This window comes from Schistocerca nitens, chromosome 3 (genome assembly GCF_023898315.1).
Source record: "Schistocerca nitens isolate TAMUIC-IGC-003100 chromosome 3, iqSchNite1.1, whole genome shotgun sequence".
Classification (NCBI taxonomy): domain Eukaryota; kingdom Metazoa; phylum Arthropoda; class Insecta; order Orthoptera; family Acrididae; genus Schistocerca; species Schistocerca nitens.
Window position 1 is genome coordinate 479,401,927 of NC_064616.1, and position 17,533 is coordinate 479,419,459.

Genomic DNA, 17,533 nt, shown 5'->3' on the forward strand with positions numbered 1-17,533 from the left:
GTAGTGGAAAGTCATCTGGATCAGATACTATATCTGTAAGATTGTACAGAGATTACAGAAAAAGACTTGTTGCCCTTCGAACAGCAGTTCATTGTAGGTCGCTGGAGCAAGGAAGGGTAACTATAGGATGGAAAAAAAAATGCAGGTCATTCCCGTTTTCAAGATGGGTTGTAGGAAATATGCATATAAATATAAACCTCTTTGTATAAATCAAGATGGGTTCCAGAAAGAGAGATCCTGTGACACTCAGTCCACTCTATTTGTCCACGATATCCAGAGTGCTGTAGAAATTGGCTCTTATGTTGACGACATGTTCCCTGTCTTCAGGGTGCCATCTGATGTGATTGCGCACAGTTATTTTGTGGAAGAAGTACGAACTTACCGAGTATGGGGCCAGATTTGTAACTGGATTCAAAACGTCACTCTCAACATAAGAAAATCGAGAGATGTAAAGGTAATTTCGGGGGTACCCCAAGTGTGACAGCACTGTTACTGTTTGCATCATACAGGGAAGCAGATGCCAGACTAAGATCCATAGGAAGAATCTTAAGGAAATGTAATTCATCCACGAAAGAAATGGTTTTTGGAACTCTTATTCAACCAATGCTTGAGTATTGCTCATCAACTTGGGACCCTTGCAAGGCTGAAATGGTAGAAGATGTAAACAATATTCAACAAAGAGTGGTGAGTTCGTCACAGGATTGTTTAGACAGCACGAGTGTGTAAGGATAAATTTCGTCATGGTATAGTTTAGTTGGCACGACAGAATTACGGATATGCTCAACTAACTCTAGTGACAGACGCTACAAGAGAGTCGTCGTACACCATCGAGAGGGGTACGTTTCACGAAGAGCCTGACAACATATTACTTCCCCCTACATACATCTCGAAAAATGATCACTATGAGCAAATCGAGAAATTAGAGCTAATACAGAGATGTACTGACAATACTTCTTCCCTAACATCATCCAAGAATGAAACAAGGAAAGGGGGGATCACATAGTGGTACCAGACTGGCACATACCATTAGGTAGGTTGAGAAGAATAGATGTAGATGTGGTTCCACAGCATTATTTTGGACTCTTGAGGATAAACAAAGTGACCCGAAGAATAGTTTTTTCTGACGAACCAAAGAATGAAGCAGTGAATCACAGATGAAAGTAGGCTGCTTTCAAAATTGTGAAGGACCATTGCACCAACAAATAATCTAACAATGAGCAAATGTTGGTAAATGGACAATGGTAGTCATGAAGAAGTGACACAGGTTTGTGTACATTGCCTTTAGTTCATCAAATTGTATCCCTTGTCAGATAGTGCAATCTAAAGCACACAAACAAATGAGCTACCAGGAAAATGCAAAAATCGTAGCAAGTGATTCACATAATGGAAACATTTTGAGATAACTCTCATTGAGAATAAAGGGCTGATTGACGTATAATTTCACAAAGAGATCGAGGACACAAGGGACAATTGGCACTACACCTTAAAAACTGTCATTTGCTGCATAAAATGCCTGTCATGAAAAGTCTGGCTTTGTGCAGACACAGAGACCAGCTCCAGGAAGACAATATTACCTCCAATACAGGTGTGATTTAGACTTTGTCACGAAAGACAAATCTCATCCACATGGAAAATCAACCAGTATAACATCTCAATTGTTCTCAGATGTTAAAATTGAGCTTATTCACCTGATGGCATTCACCATTCACCATTGTCTACTCAGCAGCATATATCAACCAAATATTATAGGCTTTTTTCCTACTTGACGTTTATACAGAATCTGTTGGAGTATAATTTTCTTTAAACTACACAATTTTGTCTTTTCTTTTGGTTAACATAAATACATCTTTAATGTATTAATATTAATTTATTATTATAAATTTTATTTAGTTAATATTAGTGGATTATTTTAATCCATACATTTATCAAATGAATTACAGGGTTCTATCATTGATAGAGAATAATACTGTCACATAATTATTTAAAAAATAATCAACTAGATTAATTATGACAATGTAATTATGTATTAATTTATTAACTTAATTAAACTTATTGTAGAATATAAATATTTACTTGTAAATTATTATGTATTACATCAATTGTTTTAACTTAACCCTTTGACTACCATTGGGACGTGTATGTCACACAGTATGTTATCGTAGAACTGCTGCATCTTTTAGCTGTGTATCAATGTCCCACAGGTAAATGGAGGCCTACTAATGATTAGCAGAATCCTTATCATTACAGATTACATCTGTAGGTTGTGCTGTTGTCAAATTTCATTGTCAACCCTCATATCTGTATAGTCACATCAAATAAGTTTGCACCTGCAGATAAGTAACTCAATTACCATATTTGCTAAGTGGGCTGCCTACATGCTTATCCTCCAACCCCGTTTGAAAACAAAATGGTGGAAAACATTCTTTTAATATTGAAACTTCTGACTAAAATAGTAATTAAACAAACCATACATAAATGTTTTTGATAGGTAGTCAAAGGTTTAAGTACCTTATGCATTACATAATATCATCAGTTTTCTCATTGGTTTACTGCAGCCCATCATGAATTCCTCTCCAATGCCAACCATGTCATCTCCGAGTAGCACTTGCAACCTATGTCCTCAATTATTTGCTGGATGTATTCCAATTTCTATCTTCCTCTACAGTTTCTACCTTCCACAGTTCCCTCTGGTACCACGGAAGATATTCCCTGATGTCTTACCAGATGTCCTAACACCCTATCCCTTCTTCTTGTCAGTGTTTCTCATACATTCCTTTCCTCACCGATTCTGCAGAGAATGTCCTCATTCTTTACCATACCAGTTCCCTTAATTTTCAATAGTCTCTTTAACTATCTTCTCTGTTGATAGTGAGCGAACTGAATTCACAATTTTTGTGACAGTACTCCTAATATGTGCTATTTTCAAAATATGTCCACAAAGTGCTTCCTGATGCACGATACAATTGATCATAAACAAAGGCGCAGAAGGGTCATCATTTGACACAAGGCAACAAATTGTTTGTGTTTGCCTAGCATGCAAGGTGCACCATCTGTGGAAATGGATGCAAGTTTCTGAAATGGCAGATCATATTCATGTAGTGTCTTTCAATGTCAAAATTGTAAGCAAGTCATCTTTTACACTGAAATCCAAAAATATCAATCTTGCAAAAATCATAAATGAATGTGAATTAATTTAATCTACCGATTCATCTAACACCAAAGAGAAACACAAGCAGGATTGAAAAACTGTTGACTTTTTGTATTTGCCACCATTAATTCCACATTTCTGTTTTCAGTCAGTCTTCACAGAGTCATGTCTCTGATGGCTGATATTATCTCTGACATGTTTTTAAATGTGGAAAATAAAGACTCTTTAGGTGCCGGAAAGCACTAGTTAGCACAATACACTTTCCAAAATGCAGAGCAAGTTATGGAATAAATTAACAGGGATTTGGTGATACAGTGACCAGCCTAAACTTCCACTACAACTATCAGCTAGCATTCCATTTGTGGTGAATATTTCAAAAACACAATGAAACTTTGGCCACCCAGAAATAAATACAATGATCTAAAGTTTTCTTAAGTGCTTTATTAAAACCCATAAACAAAAAAAATTTAGTATGGTACATAAATTAAACAGTATGACCCAATATCAAAATTATGAAAATAATGAAAGGTATTGGGATGAAATAAAACACATACAGCTCCTAATTTAGCTGAGGATAATACCTCCAATTTCGTCCATCTCAGACCCAAATCGGTGGTCTGTTTTGAGAGAATCACGTAACAAACACGATATAGATGAAAATACAGATCAATTTGCAGTAAAATGACATTGATGGATTTTGTGCAACCAGATTCTAACACACTTTTTTGTATACAATTATAAGTCACAACAGGTTGACCAACTGTTGCACAAGAAAACTTGACACTACATGGTGCCATTTAGCACATATAGACGGAACTTTACTACCAAGCAGTATATACTAAACCCCCACCTGAGAGCCGGCAGTGAGCTGTAAAACTTTTGGAACATGATAGGCCAAAGTAACCACAGCAGTCAAAGTATACATGGTTCACAGTATGGCTAAAGTAGCATTACATATTGAACACCTTTATGCACTGTAATAACAAACTGTTCTTTCCACTCACCATGGAAATGGTATGTTTTGCTGTGTCTAGCTGCACTCATTTTTTACAAACACGTAACTAATTGATAACTATAACATGGTGCGTGTACTCCAGTACTCAGTAGCAGTCAGGAGGCTTCACACCGCAGTGGTTTGGAGATGTTCGTTGCCACTTGTACAGCATACTATTCACTGGTATTGACTGCATTGTTGCTGAGCTGTGCTGTCACTGTTGTGAATACTGTTGTGCTATTTTAACTGAGACTGTTTTGAAAATGAGTGGTGAGACAGTTATTTGACATGTCAATCAATACAAACAGCAATCTCAGTTTCAATAATACAAAGTATTTAACTGATGAATACTTCTGTTGTGCACATAGTTGTTTCCTGGAAGCTTGAAAACAGATATTTGTGACAAATTCGCCACATTTGCTTTTAAAAGACTGTTTCTTGTATTAATCTCAATGCTGACATATGTTTATTGAAAATGTTGTTCCATGAAAGGGAGGACACCAGTGTGTTATGCAAAATGTACTGTACATTTATCACACCATAACAAGTTGGCACTTGGTAAGTGGAAGCTTAACAGTGTAAAGACAGAGACTGGGGAGTCCTAAACACTCGCATCACTAGAATAATTTCCTCTTGAGGGACTGCATTTAATATTTCATGTATGATGGGCAGGGAATTTCTAAACCACACATCAACAACAAAGGTGCAAAAAACAAGGTCTGTAAAAATGGCCTAAACTGAATTGCCCAGTTCCTTATGACCAGTTGGTAAAAATTTAATTTTTTTTTCCTGCCTGTTAGAAAGAACAGACACTGTTGACAATCCACAGCTGTACACAATACTTCAAAATTAATTCACTGACTGTGAATTTGTTGACCTCAGCTGTATTAGGTATACAGGGTTTGTATAAAATGTATCCAGAAAACTTTTGGGTGGTCGATCTGTATCAAATACAACTGACATCAAAATTCTTTCAAGTGCAGCCCTTGAGTGTCAATACACTTTTGCCAGCAGCTTTTCCACTACTCAAAGCCTGGCTGGCATGTGGAGTCCGGAATGACCTTAAGTGTAGATGTGCAAGCTTCTTTCACAGCACTTAGGGTTCCATGATGGTGTCCTTTGTGGAAGGAATTCACTTTTGGGAATAGGAAAAAGTCTGCTGGTACCCTGCGGGTACAGTAAGGGGGTTGGGGAATTGTCGCAATGCCATTTGTCATCAGGTAGTCAGTGACCTTAAGCAGGTATGGCTGGGTCATTGTTGTGGAGCTATTTCCAATTTCCAGTGATGGCTGGTCTCACCCGGTTGACCCTTCTCTTCAGTCTTTTTAGCACTTCTACGTGAAAAGCACCATTCACTGTCAGCACAAATTTGTGGTGGACCGTCCCCTTGGTGCCAAAGAAAACAATTAGCATGGCTTTTACTCTGTATTTGCTCATTCAAGCCTTTTCCAAATGAGGTTATGCTGCAGTGTGCCACTCGGAACTTTGGTGCTTTGTTTCTGGGTCATATTTGAATATCCAAGCTTTGTCTTATGTGTTTACATTGTCCAAAAAGTTTGTGTCTTCTTCAATGTGTTCCAGAAGATCTTTGCAAGCAGACACTCACCTCTGCTTTTGCTAATCCATCAAGACCGTCGATATGAGTTTAGTGCAGATCTTCCACATCACCAAATCTTCAGTGACAATGGTGTGCACTGTCACCTTAGTATTAATGCCAATTGCATCTGTGACCACACATACACGTAGCTGTTGGTCTGAATTTGGCACTTTACGCACATGTTGCACATTGTACTCGGGGATTGATGTCAACAGCCATCCAGCATGGAGTTCAACCTGCTTTCCTCCTCGAACACTTGGAAAATCATGGCCAATGACTCTGTACTCGATTTGATGGTGTACCATTCTTCAGTTGTTCACTGCATTTCATGCTTGCAGTGAGTCACTTGACAGGGTTCCACTAAAAACACGACCTCACCTGAACAAATGCTCAATGGCAACTGGCAGTTTATTTCTGTTAAGGTCACATCCCCTATCATCGGGGGGGGGGGGGGGGGAAGTTTCCGGCACTTCACACGGACTCTGTACATTTACGACCCAATAGCGACATATGAAAATCTGTGCCAGACTGGGACTCGAACCTGGGTTTCTCACTTATCCTGAATGGTCACTTCAACCACTTCAGCTAGCCATGCATGCTCTCCACACCGACTCAAACTTCCACATGTCACACTGTCTGCATCCTTGTATCATAGTCCACTAAATCCATCACGTAATGCTCACAATATTGCACGATAAGCAGGACACCCGAGTTGGAGTTCTGGTCTGGCATAAATTTTCACGTCACTTTTGGGTGGTCGATCTGTATCAAATACAACTGACATCAAAAAATTCAAAGTCAGCTAATTAAGTTTGAAACATTTAAAAATGTTGAGAGAATTGCTGTCAACTGCCACCAGAGTTGGTAGCAGAACTCTGCTGGAAAATGAGGACCAGAAATTTCACCATTCTGCTCCTTGAAAAATTAACAATTAGAAAAAAAATGGTTAAAAATTACGAACAAATATATTAGCTGAGAGCTTAAAACTTGGGGAAACTGAATTTTGTGCTCCTCTTCAACTCTGTAGGTTTGGAACCTGGTTGGTAGTGAAGGTATACCCTGATAATGACATTATGGCTGATGTTTCAATGAGTATATAGAGGGCCAGCACACAGCCAGCTGTAGTTCTTTCTCAGTTGCCATATACTCACTGTGTTGCCTGGTTTGTAGATACATGCAGAATCTTACACATGTGACTGGCTGCATGGGACAGATAGGGGTGAGCCACATACCGAGGCCTTTGTGTATACTGCATCTATCTAAAAGAAATATTCAAAGAAAGGCTGGTAATATACATTACTGACTAATTACTTTGTGGAAATTTCCTTTCTGCATCTGAAAAAAATCAGAAACCACTGTTAATTTGGAGAGTTTGCAGGAAGAAAGGAAAAGATTGCGGGGAACTCTGGCGAGCTTTATGTTGCATGTTGCTTACATATCAAAATTGTTTTTAGAGCGGAAATAAGAGACATACCACACTCTAATGTGGAGTAAAAATATTGTATATAATGGCAGAAATGCAGCACTGAAACTGACCATTCTGTGCCATACAAAATTCATGTATGTGTTTTGTGTTGTGTGACTTGATAAACTGTTTACAATGATGAAAGTCATAATACATGTTTACAATGAATTAACAATTGCTTTTTCAGTTTCTTTTGGAGTCAATCAGAGACACATTATTACAGATCCAGTGGTCTATTTATGTAAAGCACAAGTCACTTAATTTATAATACCCATAATATTTTGTAACTTGTTGGAGATACCAAAACAAGATTGTTGGAAAACAATAGTATGCCATAGGTTAATACGTACAAATTTTAACTAACTATGACTTAGATACAGAAACACCTACACTACTTTCTTTTCTATAGAACAATACTCATGTAAAGAAACCAATATATAAAATAAAACTTCATACGGACTGGACAGAAGGATGAGGGAGATGGAGAAGAGTGTGGTTTGGAGACAGGCTCGTAGCTGACATCATCTCACTGCCTACTGGATTGACTGGTCATTGGTCGGTCGGTTTGAGTTAAGGAACTAAACAGCGAGATCAACAGTCCTTTGCCCACGAGATAGATCATCTGGAGTTAATGACGTCTGCCAGAAATTTGACCAAATTGTTAAAGTATGTAAGTGTGGTAAAATTGAGGCACTGAAAGTGATATTGATGCCAGAGCTGAGAATTAATTCAAGGAGAAGTAAAAAATATATGGGTTCAGCTGGCACATAGATCAGAGCAGATGAAGGGTTGCCAGGGCTCATCTGTGGTGGGATAAGACCCATCTGCATCTGACGTCCCACTACCCTAATTAATTATGAAGACAGTTAAGAAGTAAAGAATGCCTTTTAACTGGGAGATTCATAATGATAAAAGTGATCAGGCTAAAAACAACAGACACCAGTTGGACCAATAATAATTAATTATCATGTCAGTATGTGAATGGGACCAGGTGAGTGTTCCCCAGGGCCCTGCATGTGAACGGTGCCCTCCAACAGTCTACCCATCCACAATCCGTTATAGTCAAGAGCTTTAAAGATGCGAACACCACACACTATCTCAGGGGAAGCACAAAAACCTGTTCAACTGTTCATACGACATCAGCTAGCATCGAGGGTACGGTATCCTTAAGGTCTTACCTTCAAGTGCTACCCTTAAAAAAAAAAAAAAAAAAGAAGAAGAAGAAGGTGTGACAGAAAAAAGGACTAATGACATTTAAAAGCATTTAGAACAGAGAACATGAGAAGTGACTGAGGCAGGTGACATAGGACAGGACGCAGACAGACTCCTTGTCGAAGTGGGATCTTCCCTCTTCAATTCTGATGGCACAAACTTGTGCTCACTTATGCAGTCACCATCTGACAATTTCCTAATCATGCAACTTACTGAATTCTTTTTCCATACGAGGGTATTGATCCTCTGACACCTACCCTTGGGTGGGCTTAACAGTTGGAATGCACCTTGAGGCTCTCTGCCATGATATCCTTGCCTAGGCTCCTTAGAATGTGCTCCATGTGTTTTCCCTCACAATCCTCATTGGTTATAGCTCTGACCACAAAATAGGACCAATCTGATTCACAGATCTACAGTTTGTCACTGCCATGAGCTTTCAGCATAATTTCCTCTTAGTTGTTCTGTAGTATCAGGGTACTATTGTCATCTGCACTGATGACTCTATGACCATGGATAGGTTGGGATTTGCTGTTACATCTCCAACCTTACACATATGAAAAGAAACAAATGTGGATAAAATAGCTAAAAAGGTTATAACATTGTGAGGAGTAAACCTACGAAATGACACTCACTCACTTCCACCTCATTCGTGTTAACCCATACAATCACTATGTCATGTACTGCAAAAGATCTAGAGAGAGAAATGTGACTAGCAGACCACTTACAAAAAAAATTGGTAAACCAGTCACCATATTAACACATTAAGAACATCCCCCTAAAATTTTAGCAAACAAATTGGATGTATCACAAAACCTTAAAACTTTCACCACATTTATTTGACCATCACTTAAAATAGATGGCAGATCTGTCAGCAAATCTGCCACTGCCCTCTGGTCTCCCTTGATTGAGTTTTAATTTGTAGTGACTTGATAAGCAGTCTCCGGGCTACTGACAGACATTACTGTTGTCACTCTGTGGTTCCTGCTATCCATGACTTTCCCTTTGATCTTAGTCGTACTGCCCATTCAACTGTTGGTCCCAAGTCATGTCAGTAACCAAAAGAATGAAATGGGCATCTGTTGGGCTAGAGAAACTATCACTCACTTAACATTGCTTTGATGGTCCCAGGTGTTGATTTGTGGTGCATATAAGACCTCTGGTCACTCAGAAATGAAACATTTGGTGGGCTACTGTCCCTCTAATAAACTCCACGCCATCAAGGGGACTACCGTGCAGGCTACTACATCCATTCAGCATTGAAGATACTCCCACATGGTGGTTTTGGAGCTTCACAGACTGTAGCTCGCATCCTCATGGAATGCCCCCCCCCCCCCCTCCTAGCTCCACATACTAAGCACTGTCTTCCAGATTCTATGCCTCTAATATTGGTGGAAGACTCAATGGAAGTTGAACTAGTTATCTGCTTTCTCCATGAAAGTGGTTTTCATTCTCAAATATAACATTTAAAACTACTTTCGGTGTGGGCATGGGGTGATTGGCGTTGGGGCAGTTGGGGTTGGAGCATCCCCCACTGCTTACAACATTTCACATTCAAGAGATCATTCATTCAGGAGAATCGTACAAATACTGTCATCTGACCATGAGACAGACTTCTGTATGGAAGACATGGTAATACGCATCTCTGGTGTAGAGAAACAACTGAAAGATTTGAAAGCAAATTAGTCACCATGTCCGGAAGGAGTCCCAACGGTTTTACAAAGAGTACTCTATGGCATTGGCCCCTTATTTAGCTTGCATTTATCATGAATCTTTTGCCTAATGCAAAGTCCAAGTGACTTAAAAAAAAAGTGCAAGAGGCCCCTCTATATAACCAGGATAAAAGAACAGACTCGCAAAATTGCAGACCAACATCCTTAACATTGCTTTGCTGACAAATTCTTGAAGATATTCTAAAATGGAATACAATAAACTTCCTTGGGACAAAGAAGCTTAAGTCCATGAATCAAAACGGTTTTAGAAAGCATCAATTGTGTGAAACTCAGCTTTCCCTTTTCTCGCACGATATATTGCGAACTATGAATCAATGACAACAGGCACATTCCATATTTCTAGATTTCCGGAAAGCATTTGACATGGTGACCCACTGCAGGCTGTCCGAAGGTATGAGCATATGGAATAAGTTCACAAATATATGAGTGGCTCAAGGACTTCTTAAGCAATAGAATGCAGAATGTTGTCCTTGATGGCGAGCGTTCATCAGAGACAAGGGTATCGTCAGGAGTGCCCCAGAAGTGTGATGGGACTGCTGTTGTTCTCTATTTACATAAATGATTTTGTGCACAGGGTGTGCAGCAATCTGTGGTTGTTTTCTAATGATGCTGTGGTGTATGATAAGGTGTCGAGGTTGAGTGACTGTAGGAAGATACAAGATGACTTTGAAAAAACTTCTAGTTGGTGTGATGAAGGGTAGCTAGCTCTAAATGTGGGAAAAATTAAGTTAATGCGGATGAATAGGAAAAACAAACCTGTAATGTTCAGATACAGCATTAGTAATGTACTGTTTGACACAGTCATTTCATTTAAATATCTGGATGTAACATTGCAAAGCAATAGGACATGGAATGAGCATGTGAGGTCTGCGATAGGAAGGTGAATGGTTGACTTCAGTTTATTGGGAGAATTTTGGGAAAATGTGGTTCATCTGTATAGGAGGTTGCATATGACACTGCTGTGACCTAGTCCTAAATACTGCTTGAGTTTTGGGGTCCATATCAGGTCAGATTGAAGGAGGATATTGAAGCAATTCAAACGCGTGCTGCTAGGTTTGTTACCAGTAGGTTCGAACAACATGTACATGTTACTGAGATTCTTTGATAACTCAACTGGGAATCCGTGGAAGGAGGGCAACATTTTTCGAAGAATAGTATTGAGAAAGTTTAGAGAACTGGCATTTGAAGCTGAGTGCCGAATGATTCTACTGCCATCAACATACATTGCGTGTAAGGACCACAAAGATAGGATATAGACACTTGTTTTTTCCTCGGTCTGTTTGTGAGTGGAACAGGAAAGAAAATGACTAGTAGTGGCGTAGCATACCCTCCATCACGCACTGTATGGTACCTTGCAGAGTATCTATGTAGATGTAGATGTAGGTGGAACTGACTTCAGAACAGGGCAGACTTAAAGCACTCCGAGTTAACGCCATCTAATTTCAATGCCTAAGCCTCGTTACAAAACCAAACAGGCTCAGTGACCCAGAGTCATTACTGAAATTACCACAGCAATGCAAGGACTGCTGATAGATCCGATAAACGGGGACAAACGCGCTCCTACAACCAGAGCCACTATGTTATAAGATGCAGGCTCGACCCATTAAATACACAGACTTTTTGAACCTGAAAACACATTCTGTTGAGCTACCATTCTGTACGTGCCACTAAAACCACAGAGTATGACGGTTTATTGAGTTTCAGCGAAACCACAAAACACTGATCGATGATGGTCAGCCTGCTACTTGCTTGCTGACTTCAACACTGAGAGGCAGCCTTCCTGATGCATACCACAGCCATGGTCTGCCACTGCTGCCTACTGAGTCAGCACATATGAGGAGACTGGTGAGCAGCCAGCCCTCCTCAACTACTTGGTCATTGCAGATGTTGTGCGAGGTGCCATCTTTGAGCTAACCAGGCGAGGACATCCACACTGTCCCCTGGCCGACTCACGAGCATCTGCTGCAGTCTTGAGTGATCCCTGGTGGGTGACTGGGCTCTATCTAGTCTTCACGACAACTGGCATCCTGGACCACAGTCAGCAGTCTCCACCTGAGCATATGATGGGGTGTCTTTGAGCTTGCCCTGCTACCATTACCAGCACAGCACTGATCTCTGAAGACAGTTATACCCTTGTAAACTCTGTTCAACCAGTAAATGTTTCTACAGGTAATGCTATATCACTGACTGGTAACACATGATTTTGACCTTTTCTGGAAGTGAATCTTCCTTTAAAATGAGGGTGAATGTGTCAGCATCTACCTTGTTGTCAGGCAGACCTCGACATACACAACGAAAATGCACATTAGGGATCAGTGAAAAATTAATCCCTGTACTATGTTGAGGTTTGTACAGGGTGTGATGGTGACAGGTAAATCATGAAGTTGTTCACAAGAAAGTAATGTCTGGGACTGTGTGCAATTTTCCTTCTTAGTTACAATAGAACCAATCTGTAATTTGCTGAGACAAGAGGGTTCACCAAATACATTTTCACTCTTTTCCTCAAAAAAAAAAAAAAAAAAAAAAAGAAGAAGAAGAAGAAGAAGAAGAAGAAGAAGAAAGAAACACATTGCCTACTGGAATAGGTTGTTCTTTATGCAGGTATGTTAGTGACACTGATAGGTAAGTTGATGAGCTGATGCATTATGGCCTCCAGCTTACTAGCATGTTAGTCTAATTTTGGAATGCAGTACATCAGTGACTCTGGGAGGCATGGGGTACCAGATGTCTATGCACAAGTCGCACAATTCCTGGAAATTATGGGCTATTTGTTTTGTGCGCGAAGCTGGCACACAAACCACAGGTGAATTTGGTGTCCAGCACATCAACATCAGTTCACTACCCTACTCCTCACACCACTGTAGCAAAATTATGGCCTCACGACATCGACATTTATCCAGCTAGAAGACTCCATCATCATCGTTGTTGGGGAAGACATCGAGAATGAAGGGATGCGAGTGATATGCAAAATGTTTACATATTTCACAGCTATCATGGTGCCTTCGATTACAACCACAAGTACCTTGGAAGTCCTGGTAAATTTCCTTCACAGCATAATAATGACCGCCCCCCCCCCCCCCCCCCATCCTGTATCTGTAGCACAGTGCGTGTTTCTTGCACTTGTTTGGATGTATGATGACTTATCTGGACACAACAGTTGGCCTGGTGCAACAAGTAATGTGATTCATCTGACCAGGTAACATGTTTCTACTTATCCATAGTTCAATCTGAATGATACCACACTCACACTGCAATTGTAGCTAATTATGTTGCTGAGTCAATATAGAACCATTAGGGGTCATCTGTTACAGAGCCTTATGTTCAACAATGTGAGCTGAATGCTTTTCTCTCAAACACATGTCTGCAGCTAGTATCGTACCCTGTCATCAAATCTACCACTGGCTGCGCGTGTCCTGCTGTAACTGGACAAGTCTCGAATGTTCATGTTCTGTGACAAGGCATCAATGTTCAGTGCCTTACTACCTACTAGTGGTTTTGCTATCCTTCAATCACTTTCCACAGATATGACAGTAGAATGCAAACAACTGACCAGCTTCACCATTTCCGAGATGCTCGTTCCCAGGTACTGGGTCATTTACAATCTGCCCCTCTTCAAACTTGTGAATTTCCCCATTTGAGGCATGTATTGTCACTAGAATGATTCACCATTTATCTCTGCTCTGCTTATACCTCTTCCTTAGCCTGTCATGTGCCCATAACGCCACCTTGATGGCATTCAGTCTCATATTGGGCAATGGCAATAGTGTTTTAGATTATAGTCTAATTGTGTGAATACATCAGATAATATGACTTTGTGATTGACTTTTCAGCAAGTCAACTGGAAGGAGCCAGCCAATCATTGTTCTCTCTCAACTGACACATTGCACATTGTTGCCCATTTGGTGAGTAAACGCAGTTCTTATCAAGTGTTGCTGGCTGCCAACAGGCAACACTTCCTCTGCCACTGCTATCTGTCAGCCACGAAGTTATTTTATTTTAGTTATAGTTCATATGAAGGAAACCACCAACTACCAAGACGAAGTGAATAGAAACATAAGTGGGGGTCTGAAGACAAGCAGTTGAAAACTTAAACTAACCAACCTTTCATAACTGTAAAGGACAATGATCTCATATGATTCAATAATTGTTGATGAATTATATAGAATTACCTCCAAAATAGACTTCATTATTGATCAGTTGAAATGAAAAACATTCCTCTACAAGTGAACTGCGTAAACAGCAAATTACTGGATTTTGTGGCATGGACTAAACCACACAGAATATTTATGTTGTAGATCAGGCATGGGAAACCTTTGGGGACCAGTGGGCCTGATTCACATACTTCTTTAAGCTCATGGGCTGGCTTTATCACATGACACAACAGCAGTGCTCCTAGTGCACAAATTCAGAACCATAGTGCCTATGATGTTAATGTTTATGGGGTAATGCACTGATATGAATGGCACCCCTTTTCTGATATACCACACCAGCCCGTGGGCCACCGGTTGTCCCCCTTTGTTGTAGATCAACAGGTTAAAAGAAACATAAGAATAGTGGTTTGAGAGTGACACTTCATCATTGTCATTATAATTGAATAAAGCTTATACGAGCTCAAAGCTGTGCAGCAAAGAGTAAAAATAAATTAAAAAAAAATGTTTCTAGAAGAAGTAGAACAGTTGGAAAGAGACTTATTAAACCAAGCTTCTTTTCCAAGGCAGGTACAATGTTGTGAACACAAAAACAAAGTAGTAATGGAAATGTGGAAACATAAACAAGTAGCACAAAGAGCACTGAGTGACATATTATGTTGTTAAATTCTGACAGCAGCTCTACTGAACAGGAAAACAACAATGAAGGGTGATTCACAACACAACTAGCATGCATTTGTTAGGGGTTATAGCCTGTTGTGCTAAAAATTCTGTTGTCTTCACACTGAACAAAAAATATATAAGGGGATTTGTTGCTTTGTAACATTTGCTGTGAGAGACAGCAACTCTTCTTATAACAGTTATTTGCTATTAAATGCGTAATTACAATACTTATGTCTGCATTGCTGCTGTTTTGACTGCAACCCCTACTGCCACCTCCACTACTAGCCTCTTCACTACCAACTACCAAGGGGGAGGGGAGAGGACGAAGGCACAAGAAACAGTTTTATTTAATTTTTAATCCATATGCACCTGTCTGTCACATTAGCTTGTGGCGTACTTCACAGAACTGGCAACACAGCCCCCAATCATTGTCGTCTGTTAAGCACAAAGTTATTTCATTCAAATTTTAATTCTATCAAAATGCTTCAGCATGACTCCTGGGACAGTTTGCATATAACTACTGCACATTACTGCACCTTTCATCCCCCCTTATATCATTCTCATTATCTCCCATACAACTCAAGAAATGGTGAAACTGTTTATGGCGCTCAATATCAATGGCTACTATCTCATCAACTGTCATTCTCTTGAGTAATTCACAAACTTCACTACCTAATGACTGAGAGTCTTACCTCAGTTATGCCTTCTGGTATTGCATGCCACTTCCTGATCACAGACCACCCCTCTTTGTTCCGAAGTTTTTTTTTTTTAATATTTATCTTAAAAGACTGTGAGGGGTGCACCAGTGGCATGGTACATCCTGTTCAAGATACAATACTACAATTTATCAACAGCTGTATCATTGTGACTTCACATGCAAACATCAAATTCTGCTGCTTAGATTATGAAGCTAGTGCAAAATAACATTTTCTCTACTTACACAGAGTGGAGGAATCATAATCATTCAAGAGATAATATATTTATCATATTATAGGTATTCACACATATCAGAATACTAATAATATTGTGAAGTTATTACTTTATACAATCGAGAATACATGACAAATTTAGAAAGGGGTAATACTGATGTTTTGTCACCTTTTTGCTTACTATGTTATATTCACTTGTATAAACAATTTCAGTTTTTCATTACAAATAATAAAGGTTTTGCAAAAGTAAAAGAAGCAGCTCCACTCCCATTCTTTTCACTCTTCCAGTACATGAAGTGGTATATTAAATTGACATTAGAGCTGTGATCTACAGGGTAGTCAGAAAGAGTCTGAAAAACTTTTAAGGGCATTGCAGGAGAGATTTTGCTGACAAAGAATTGTTAAGAGAAAAATTTGATACATTGTGCCATTTCTCAATTCTTTAGCAATAAAGTTAGCCAATCAGGTTTTTGTGCAAGCAAGTCCGAGCACTTGCTTGTGCTATGATGTAGTAGTGTACAGAGATGTGTGGGTCTCCATTACAAGCTTTTCAGACTTTTTCTCACCACTCTGTATCAGTAAATGAAAGCACAACATTTGCTATACTAAGTTCTAACAGCAAAACACACATGAACATACTTTTAAATTACTCTCTCTCTCTCTCTCTCTCTCTCTCTCAAGGACTATGTTCAAGAGCTGAGATACTTTTTGCAGTTGTCCCTTCTACGTGGCTATCTGGCACTTAACACTTCCTTTTTTGATTACTGATCCATCCCTATACTTAAGTGACATTATAATTATGTGCAATTTGTTTTGCTGAGATGTGTGAATGTTCACCTCCTGATATTGTTTTCCTTTAATGATGTTGAGTTTCAAACACATCTAGCAGCTACCTGCAAATATACTGAGTACAAGGCAGCCCTAAAATGTTAACATTAGAACAAAATATTAGTTTTGCGGAAATTTATTAAATTTTTTGATAGACAAAGTCGACAACAGAGAAAAATGCTACACTAAATTGCAATCCTTACACAATACGCTTCTGTGTGGAGCAATTCTGACTATTTATAGTTTGAAATAGAGGTATCAAATTAATAAAAAACCAAGAATCAGTTTCAAAAATTACTAAACTGCTTTTCTGTATAATTTACAATTATTATACACAATATACACAAACCAGCACAGTTTAAATTAGGGAATGCTGGCACACACAAACACTGAGCAGTGCCATTTGCACACAGATTTTCATATTCATTTTCTCTCTTTCTCCTCATACACAATGTAAAAATGTCTGTTACATTAGTAAAAATAAATTATTTCAAAATCTTAGTATCATTTTGTTGCTCAAGAAAGAAATTTCAGAAAAGGTAAGTTACTGTCAAAATAGGGGAGGGGTGGAAGAAACAGAAACAGGATTGGCAGTTTTGATCACAGTTTCATTTCAGCAAATGTTCATTGCTGAGCACCCACTGTTCATTTACAAAAACAAAAATGTACAATTATCACATTTTTAAATATTCATCGCTCCAAAAAAAAATATAAAACGAATTCTTGCACTGCAGCATTAGCTTTATATTTTATTGCGCTAAGATCAACCACTGAATAGATAGGTCTTTCACTTTATTACTACTACTCCATTCATTTCAG

At 39.1% G+C, this 17,533-nt stretch overlaps 1 protein-coding gene across 1 annotated transcript in view; it reads right to left on the bottom strand.

The window, feature by feature from the left end:
- Window positions 1–16,999: 16,999 nt before the first annotated feature.
- Window positions 17,000–17,533, bottom strand: part of LOC126248409 (uncharacterized) — a 410,584-nt gene continuing 410,050 nt past the window's right edge. The window contains exon 23 of the mRNA XM_049949365.1: window positions 17,000–17,533. This exon is cut by the window's right edge and continues 412 nt beyond it. The gene's annotated coding sequence lies outside the window, so the exon portion shown is untranslated.